Consider the following 9,770-nt stretch of genomic DNA (forward strand, 5'->3'; position numbering starts at 1 on the left):
TGCACCCACCCTTAGGCTCATTAAAATTAAATAAATATAAATGCTCTATCAAAAGCTGCTCTGATTGAAAAATCAAAGTCGACCTATGTTGTTGTTGTCGAACGGTGTGTGATTGGAGTGTATGCACTCTAATTTGCTAATCAACATGGCCTGCGTGGTTCCTTGCCGATTCTCTACTCTTAATTGCTTTCCTACTTTCAAAATCTCACATTGTTGCACTTATTTGATGGTTGATTTCAACTTGCTCAATGCTTTGAAGCACCTGAATTGATTTCCCCAATTTTGCTCAGCATTACCCGCCTGCTCTGTTTTTCTTACTTTTGACTCTCCACTTTTGCTCACACTGCTCAACTGCCAATATTCTCAATTGCTTGTCACTACTGATAATATTCACTACCTTCAGGCTCGTCAACACATTGTGCAATTGCCCCAATTTGCAATACTGAACGAGCTGCTTGTTAATCTCAATTTCGTGTTCTCTAATGCTCTCTCAACCTACTTATGAGCTCCAAAGTCCCCAAGCTTGACCCAATTTGCCTCGATGTCCTACAATGTCTTCTTGGTCCTCTATTCTACCTGCATACGACCTATTGTCTTGATTTCTTGCTAGATGCCTTGCTTCCAAGGACACCTACACACTCAAGAGGGGGAAATGGGAACACAATAGCTCTGATACCAATTGTTGGGGTTGTGGGAGAGATAAAGAGCTCTCATGGAGGCTTGAATTGTTGAATAGCCATGGTTAGTGAGTGTGTAGAGAGAGAGAGAGAGAGAGAGAGAATCAACTTTTGTAAAGGGAAGCTAATACATAAACTTGGAATAAAACTTTCTTATTAGCATGACGCATATACACAAAGGAGGGGTATATATACAAAAGGTTTGACAACCAATATCCGGCAGCTCTCATCTTCAGGTGGATTTCAAAGTAACCAAACACACATATATATTATGTGTCACTTCAAATCTTGCACTAGGTGTAGAAGGAGTTCCCATGCCCACCTTATAGTGAGCTTGCCATAGCCAACATGACTGTGACTCTCTCTTGGATTATCCCATTCATGCGCTCAAGAATGCCATTCTAAGCAAGTGTATACAACATAGTAAGCTATAATCTAATCCTCTTTTTTTTTTTTTTTTTTTGAACTCAGTGGAGAAGTACTCTTCCCCATTGTGAGTGCATAAGGCCTTCAGCTGCATGCTTGAGTTATTCTCCACTGTTGCAAGGAACGTTTGAAACGTAGCAAAGACTTCATATTTTCTCTTCAAGAGGTAGACCCACACCTTCCTAGTAGAGTCTTCTATGAATGTTTGGAAATATAATGCCCCCTAGAGATTTATGTGGCATAGGTCTAGATAGATCACTATGTACTAAGTCTTGAGGATTCCCTAACTCGCTATTCAATGGTGAAGAGGTAGTCTTAGTCTGTTTTCCATGAACGCAATGCTTACAAAAGCTAAAATCAAAATAGTTTAAGATAGGTAAGTAGCCTGAACGCTGAAGTTGTTTCATTTTGACCAAGATAGCTATGCCCCAACTCAATAGAAGGCAACTTGGCAACATAAATAAAATTATTTTTCACAGAAGCGAGTACAATGAGCCAGACTTTTGGCCCTTCAAAGTAACCAAAGTTCCCTTGAGAATCATCTAGGAACCATTGCCAAAAATTGTAGTCTAGCCCAAATCATGAAGATGACCAGCTGTGCCACTAAGCTTTTAGTCAACGTTTCAAAAAATGTTTGACACCTTGACGCATAAACTTAGTGCCTTTATTCATACATAACTTCAAATCTCCAATAACACAAATGTCAAGTTGATACAAATCACCTAGCTTTACAAAACCATGCATATGATCATAATTGGAGAACCATACCCTATGGGGAGTAACACGAAAACTGACACCTGAGTCAATTATCCAGTTTTGTGCATAACACTCATGAAGAGCTAATAATGCATTTGGACTCAAGTCAAAAGTATATCAAGACATTTGATGGCTATGGCATGTTAATGAACAACCTCAACTCGTGAAGCTCCTTGACCTTCACATTGCTCTTATCAGGGTCAAAGTTGACAATGGATTTACCCTTTTCATGTTGGAAAGTGTGGCAATTTCTTCACTGGAATTTCTTGTGGAAATGATAGCACTCCAGATTTTGCACATCATGTCCATGACTCTTGTTATGAGCATTCTTGTGATCCCATGACTGACTGTGACTATGACTGTGGCCTCTTTACTATGACAACCACCACAAGCCATATATGAAATCAAAGCCTAGTAGTTTCAATAGATTGGCATCTAATCTCTTTTTTTAGCAAAGCACTAGTAACTTCATTGAAAACAAGCTTACCTCCAGGTTTAAAATTACTTGTGGTAGTGTTGAACGTATCCCACGATGAAGGCAAAGAACATAGCAATAAAATAGCTTTCATTCCATCATCAAAATTGAGTCCCTTAGATGTAAGTTGCATAAACAATTTGTTGAGCTCATTTAAATGTAAATTGACACCACTCCCCCCTTTCAAATTCAAATGCATGAACTTTTTTAGAAGGAAAGCCTTAGTTGAGGCACTTTTACCACCCATATGTGAGCATAAGGACTCCCATAAATCCTTTGCGTTAGTCTTGTCCATAATCATAAAGAAAGTGGACTCACCAAGGTGCAAGGGAATGGTCGCCATAGCACGACCATCAAGCTTCTTCCATTGATCAAATTAGTGTAAACACCCTACCCTCTCTGTGCTCTTTTAATGACGCTGCAAGGCCATTATTAAACAAGACATCAAGCATACATTGCTTCCATATTGTGAAGTTTGTGCCATCAAATCTTTTGATATAATACTCTTCTTTCTCAAAAGATCCAGGCATAACTAACAATACCAAATACAAGAGAGTGAGACTAAGGATTTATGGAAAACTTTTTGCAAAATTTTTGGCAGTCTCCTTTGCGCAAAGATAAAAATCTTAACCCAAAAACAAGGAAATCAATGCATAAACCATGAATGAGTGCTAACAAAGCATTAAATAACATATACTACTCAAAAAATGAGTCTTGAGGAAAAGACTTCCAACTAGGGATCATCAAAACCATGAGCAAGTGAGATGACAAAGATTTCAAGCAGCCCTTGGCTAGGATTCAAGCATGCCAACGGAGCACCTGTGTGACAAGAATGTGGCTAAGGTTGCAACCATTGAGGACCTAGGCCCTCTGAAAACAAAAAATAGGAGGAAAACAGCAATGTGTCCATGTATGAAGATATGATGGACAATAAAACCCATAAACTGCCAACAATAGAACCCGAGCATCGAGTAGGAATCACTATTACATAGCCTATGGTAAGGTCACAAAAAGGGTGCTCCAGCCACCTGTATCACCGAAAGGATCTCACATTTGAGAATCCCCCAACTCAATAAAACCTCACGTTATCGACCCTCTCACGAAGGCTTATGCAAATCTCGTATAGTCAAGTCTCAGAAATGACTATCTTCTAGACCAAGTCTTAGAAATGGTTGGGACTGCCAAATAAAACCAAGCATGGCTCCACAAAGGCGTACAATGGCAGTATCCACAAGTAACGTACAATACTAGTAGACAATGCGCTCAAACAAGCGCCAAATGATGCATACCCATGGCAACTGCAAGTGACTCCCACTTGACAGTGACTCTAGTCCAGCTACCTGTACCTGTGTGAATCACCTGTACCTGTACCTATCCTTGTAACCTGTAACCTGTAATCTGCAACCTGTAATCCCGAATCTCGAAGCTTGAAGCTCGAAGCAGAAGGTACTCGAAGAAGATCCTCCGTGGGGGCGCCAAAAGAATGTGAGCAGGATGAAAACACACACAACACCTCTGTAATGACCCGATACACACTCTTGGGATGATACACGCACACACTATGGGGCACCGCTCGGCTTACACAACCCACTTGGCCGAGACAGGGAACACACCTATGGGATGAGAGGAGAGAGACTACCCATTTACCCACTCCACACAGAGACACACACACACACACACACCCAAAAAACTCATCTCAAAAGAGGAGAATTTCTGATGTTTAGATATAATTGAGCTTGGGCCAACACCAAAGGGGCAAATAGCTCACACAATACGGGTAAAATATGCCAGATACAATCACAAATTGGAGAAGAAGCTTCGCTCATACGAGAAGAAGCTGCAAGTGACTCCCACTTGACAGTGACTCTAGTCCAGCTACCTGTACCTGTGTGAATCACCTGTACCTGTACCTATCCTTGTAACCTGTAACCTGTAATCTGCAACCTGTAATCCCGAATCTCGAAGCTTGAAGCTCGAAGCAGAAGGTACTCGAAGAAGATCCTCCGTGGGGGCGCCAAAAGAATGTGAGCAGGATGAAAACACACACAACACCTCTGTAATGACCAGATACACACTCTTGGGATGATACACGCACACACTATGGGGCACCGCTCGGCTTACACAACCCACCTGGCCGAGACAGGGAACACACCTATGAGATGAGAGGAGAGAGACTACCCATTTACCCACTCCACACAGAGACACACACACACACACACACCCAAAAAACTCATCTCAAAAGAGGAGAATTTCTGATGTTTAGATATAACTGAGCTTGGGCCAACACCAAAGGGGCAAATAGCTCACACAATACGGGTAAAATATGCCAGATACAATCACAAATTGGAGAAGAAGCTTCGCTCATACGAGAAACTTACACAACCAAAACAGTAGAAAAAAAGTGAGGAATTTGGCAAAATGGATAGCGCCATCGCATCCGGAACGGCCCAAAACCCCAGTCTACTATGTCAAAGTGCTCAAATCCGACCTCGGATGAGCAATTTATGGCCAAAACAGGCTCCAAAAACAGCAAAAACACAGCTGCGGTTGTTCCTCCTCTTCTCTCCAGTTTTTTCTGGTCTTCTCTTAGGTTTTTCAGTTCCCACACTTAGCTTTATTACTTGGGCACCTTTGGCATTTTAGTTGACCTCAAACGGACACCGAACATGCAAAAAACTAGCCTCACAGTGCATAGTTGTCACCCTGCTGCATTCATCCGCACAACTGGCACACAACTTTTTCCAATAATGCATCCAACCACCACGTGAAGTGGCCCCAAAAGATGGTCCTCATGATGACCTTTCTACATAATTATCACAAGAAAACACGCATGTTGTGTCCATACTTATCCACGTGCAAATTGACCCCATCCAACCTGTTGATGACACTAGATGCCATCTAACGCACCTGCTTACCTCATGTCATCGGCCTATGGATAGCTTCTTCGAGAAGTTTTATGTGCTACCAACTCCTCATTATTATAGAAAACAACACATTGGTACTGGTGATAGTGAAAATCGATGCACTATGTACATGTTGTACTACCTGTATACATGTGGGCCCGACGTAACCACCTGGATTTGGGAAATGGGCAATCCTTTATTCGATGCACCATGCATGTGTATATACATATGCACAATCCCTTGCTCCAAAAAACTCATGACACCGTTTATTATCCCACATTAAATGATCAGTTTAATATGAGAAAATCATTTGGGTTGGTTAGATATTAGATATTTAATGACATTACCTCTCTCTTGAAATCATACTCGTCCTCGACTAGGAGGTAAAAGAGATAAAGTCAATGTCATTAGTCAATTTGTCTTAGCGAGTAGAGGATTCCTTTTTACCCTATGACATCATTCCAAGATGGATGACTAATCTATTTGGTGATTGGGAGATATAGCTACCACAAGTATGTATGCTCTTTAGTCCATTTCATCTTTCCAAGTAGAGTGACAAATTCTACATGGTGTTTGAGAGACATCGTCATCCCAAACATGATTCTTAGTATGCATATTACTTAAAATTTGTGCACAATAAAGAGAGTATTAGTCTTATAAGACAAAATATTGATCATTAAAAGAAACATGTACATTTGCTTACTCTAATGTAGCATTGTAAGCATTGACAAGGTTCATACTATCCTTAAGATGGATTCCTTGCATCCATCTAGCATCTTTAAAAGGATAATTTTTGAACTTAATAAGATACCGTCGGATAATCTTACCATGTCATAGTACCTTGCCTTCATGCGAAGGATAGCTTCGGGTTGTAGTACCTCTTCTTGATCGTCGATTTCTCAATAATTGGTTCATTTGGAGGCTCTCCTTTGTAGGGCTTGAGTAGGCTCACATGAAAAGCATTGTGTATGAGTCAATGGTTAGGCAACATGAGTTGATAAGCCACCTCATTGATTGGATTCAAAATTTGAAAAGAACCATAGTATCTTTTTGCTAGTTTAGCATAATACTTTTGATGGCCCGTAGGATTTTTGCCCGTCGTTTGCCTCAATTGAGCCTTAGGAAAATTAAGTAAGACCCAATCATTTTCTTTGAATGTTAAGGCCCTTCTGTGCTTGTCAGTAGCAACTTTTATCCTTAGTTGGGAGATGGATATAGCTTCCTTAATCTTTTGAAAAGATGCTTGCAGGTCACGGCTATACTCATCGGGCAGCGAAGATCTTCCCATGTACTTTAAGTAGCAAGGGACTTTTAGGTCTTCCCTCTATGATTTCAAAAGGTAATTTTCCCATAGAAGTATGGATAGTATTATTATACGCATACTCTACAATAGGTAAGTATTTTTCCCATTGTGAGCGTTGATCTACTTCTGTAACATAGGTCTTTATTAGATCAAGAATCGTAAGATTGGCTATCTCACTTTGGCCATCCGTTTGTGGGTGATAGGCCGAAGAGAAATTCAATCTTATACCTAGATTTTTGAAGAGACCTTTCCAAAAATTATTGGTCATTCTAGGATCTCTATCTGACACGATGGATGTTGGCAATCCATGGTGTTTGAAAATCTGTGACATGAAGAGAAGTGCCATTTGGTGTGCCTTAATAGCCCTCTTGACAGGGATAAGTGTACTTGCTTGCTAAACCTATCGCCTATTGTCCATATTTCTGTATTCCCATGGATAATTTTGGTAATTCAAAGATAAAATCGATGGATATACTCTTGTTACATTTTTTTCCAAGAGCGATTGTTGCAATTTTTTCCGAGAGCGAGTGCTATCTTTATATCCCCGCATCGTTGAACCATGGCATGCATACGAATTTTCGTCACCGCTACTGTGTTGCACTTGTTTGCATCAGCATTATCACTATCAATATCGTGATTGTTTGAGATGCCGTGCTTAAGCTTCATCGAGGAACGTTGGTCGTTTTTGCAGTGCTCGAGAAACTCAAAGTTTACAGCAGGATCGCAAATGATGGTCGCGACAAGGATGAACCAGAAATACTAAAAGGATGTTTGTAGTGTACATTTTAATTTCATGTGCTCATTCCATTTACAAGGTTATAAGGTTGCAGTTTTTAGAGCAGGCATAATAACAAAATAAAGAAAAATGAAGGGATGCCTTTTGGGGGTTCGTGTCTGCTCGTGAGAGAGAAGAGGGAGATGGGGTTTCCATTTGAGAGGGCCGGCTGCTAGGGAAGCATGTTGTGAGCATTTGTGAGAGTTTCTTGAGTGCATACGTTGTTTACTGTGTGTGTATTTTCCTATTCCAAACCAAGCCAAAGGGGGAGGCGAGGGCTCGGCCCTGTTGAAATCCAAGAAAGAGAAAGAGAGAGAACCTCTCTGAGTGAAATCGAAGAAAGAGAGAGAACCTCTCCGAGGAATTCGAAGAGAGAGAGAGAGAGAGTTTCTCAATTCTGAGTGCTGCCGAGAACCAGAGGGAGAGAGAGGGTTCAACCCTGCTGTAAACGAGAGAGGGCTCGGCCCCGCTGTGTGCTGCCTTGAGTCGAAAAGAGAGAAAAGGGGCTCAGTCCTGCTGTGTGAGAGAATTCGAAGAGAGAGAGAGAGAGAGAGAGAGGGAGAGTGCCTGAGAGGCCTCGTCTGTGGGCTCCCATGAGCAGAGGGAGAGTGCCTGAGTCGGTTCCTCTGTGTGCTTCCGAGAACCAGAGAGAGAGAGGGTTTCCCCTGCTGTGCGTGAGAAAGTCGAAGAGAGAGAGAGAGGGTTTCCCCTTGCTGCACGACGACAGAGCTAGGGAGAGAGGGTTTTTTTTTTAAAAGGGAAGAGCTTTGAATTAATTAAAATATACAAGGGGAGTTTCCCCCACAGGAAAGAGGGAGAGTTAGAGAGAGAATCTCTCCGTGCGGGCTAGAAAGAAAAAAAAAGAGTTATTGGAAGAGAGAGAGAGAGAGGGTTTTGCATTGAGCACAATCGAACTTGGGTGCGAGAGGAAGAGAGAGAAGTTGAGAGAGAGCATGAAAGCGCCGAAAGCGTGAGTGAGAGAGAGAGAAATTGCATCTAAATTAAAGGGGAGAGAGTGGCTCACCGTCAAACGGTGAGCGGTGCTCTGCCGCTATTTTTTATTTCACTCGCAGATTTCAAGCATTATCACAAAGACGGCCATTGAAGCTTCGACTACCGTCAAACTGCACAAGTGATGGCGCAACGTTCGCCATTAAAGTGAAGATTTCTTGCTTAGCTATTTGCACACTTCACGCACTGTCATTTTCATATAGCCGCTCGTAGCAAACCTCTGTGAAAAGTTATAATTTAACAAAAATAGTGAGTCTTTGTAAAATTTAATCCTCGAGGGTCGTAAGAATCACTCTGAATCTCGGCACAGAGTTTCGACTTTCGACACAATGATTTCAAAGATAAGTTTTCTCTTCTTCGTTCCCTTTTGGTATAAAAACAAAGCAAATATTTGTAAAAACGATTTACGTTCAGACATCATAATATAGACACAATTTGTGTATATTCCCATTGTGTCAGTTCGCAAGCATTCACTATAACATTTTGTTACAAATCTTCACCATCTTTGTACCTGTGTCGTGTTTGTTATTTGCAAGTGTCTCTATATTCCAACCACTCCAGCGCTCCTTGGTAGCGGACACTTAGCACAATATTTTATCTTGAAGTTCCCTCCATCTTTCTCATTGGGTTTTGGGGGGGCTCATATTGCACATATCATATATCTTTGTTGGGTATCTAGGGGGGTTTTCTTGGGTCTTTGTCCTCTTCGCCTTGTCCATCCAGATATTTACCAAACAGTGGCACGCCCGGTGGGACCTTGACTTAGTCGAGGTTCCGCGACACGAACCTACTTGGAAGGGGACGTATGCACAGTGATAAAGAGTGGCGAGAACATCTTAGGGAGAGCGAGCGAGCTAAGAGATATCATAGGAGGGAAAAGGAAAAATCATTACAAGGGCATTCTAGCTCGGCAACTCCTTCACAACAACAGATTCCAAAAGTATCAACTCCACCAGGGAAAGGTCCGTCGGGTACCTCATTTTCTGTCCATATTCCCATCATGGCCCAACCCTTTGCAATCTAGTCACCCCTAGTGTTACCAGTTAATCTCGCTCGCCCTGATGCACCGTTGATCCCACTCTCGACATTTCATGGGTCGCCCTTGAAGGATCCTACTGCCCATGTAAACAATTTTAAAATTGTTTGTTTGACATCACATATTGTCGAGGAGAGACATGTAATGACTTATTTTAGCACCACACTAAAAGGAGAAGCTTCGAATTGGTTTTCCAAGCAGCAAGCAAATTCTATTCCTAGTTTTGCCGATTTTGAGCAAAAATTCGTAGCCGCTTTTCGCAAACCTCCAATTTTTTTTTCATTTTTTGAGCAGTTACTCTCCTTTAAGCAAAATTATCCGCATGAAAGCATCGAGCAAGCCGCCACCAGATTCAAGAATTTTCTCAACCATTATACTCTCACTTTTAACATTGATCCTCTTACCATC

General features: G+C 41.6%; 1 pseudogene; it reads left to right on the forward strand.

Moving 5' to 3' along the window:
- Nucleotides 1-2,202, forward strand: part of LOC147428467 (uncharacterized) — a 38,949-nt pseudogene extending 36,747 nt beyond the window's left edge.
- Nucleotides 2,203-9,770: the final 7,568 nt, after the last annotated feature.

Source organism: Adiantum capillus-veneris, chromosome 23 (assembly GCF_014529385.1).
Source record: "Adiantum capillus-veneris isolate H3 chromosome 23, ASM1452938v2, whole genome shotgun sequence".
In the NCBI taxonomy this organism is placed as follows: domain Eukaryota; kingdom Viridiplantae; phylum Streptophyta; class Polypodiopsida; order Polypodiales; family Pteridaceae; genus Adiantum; species Adiantum capillus-veneris.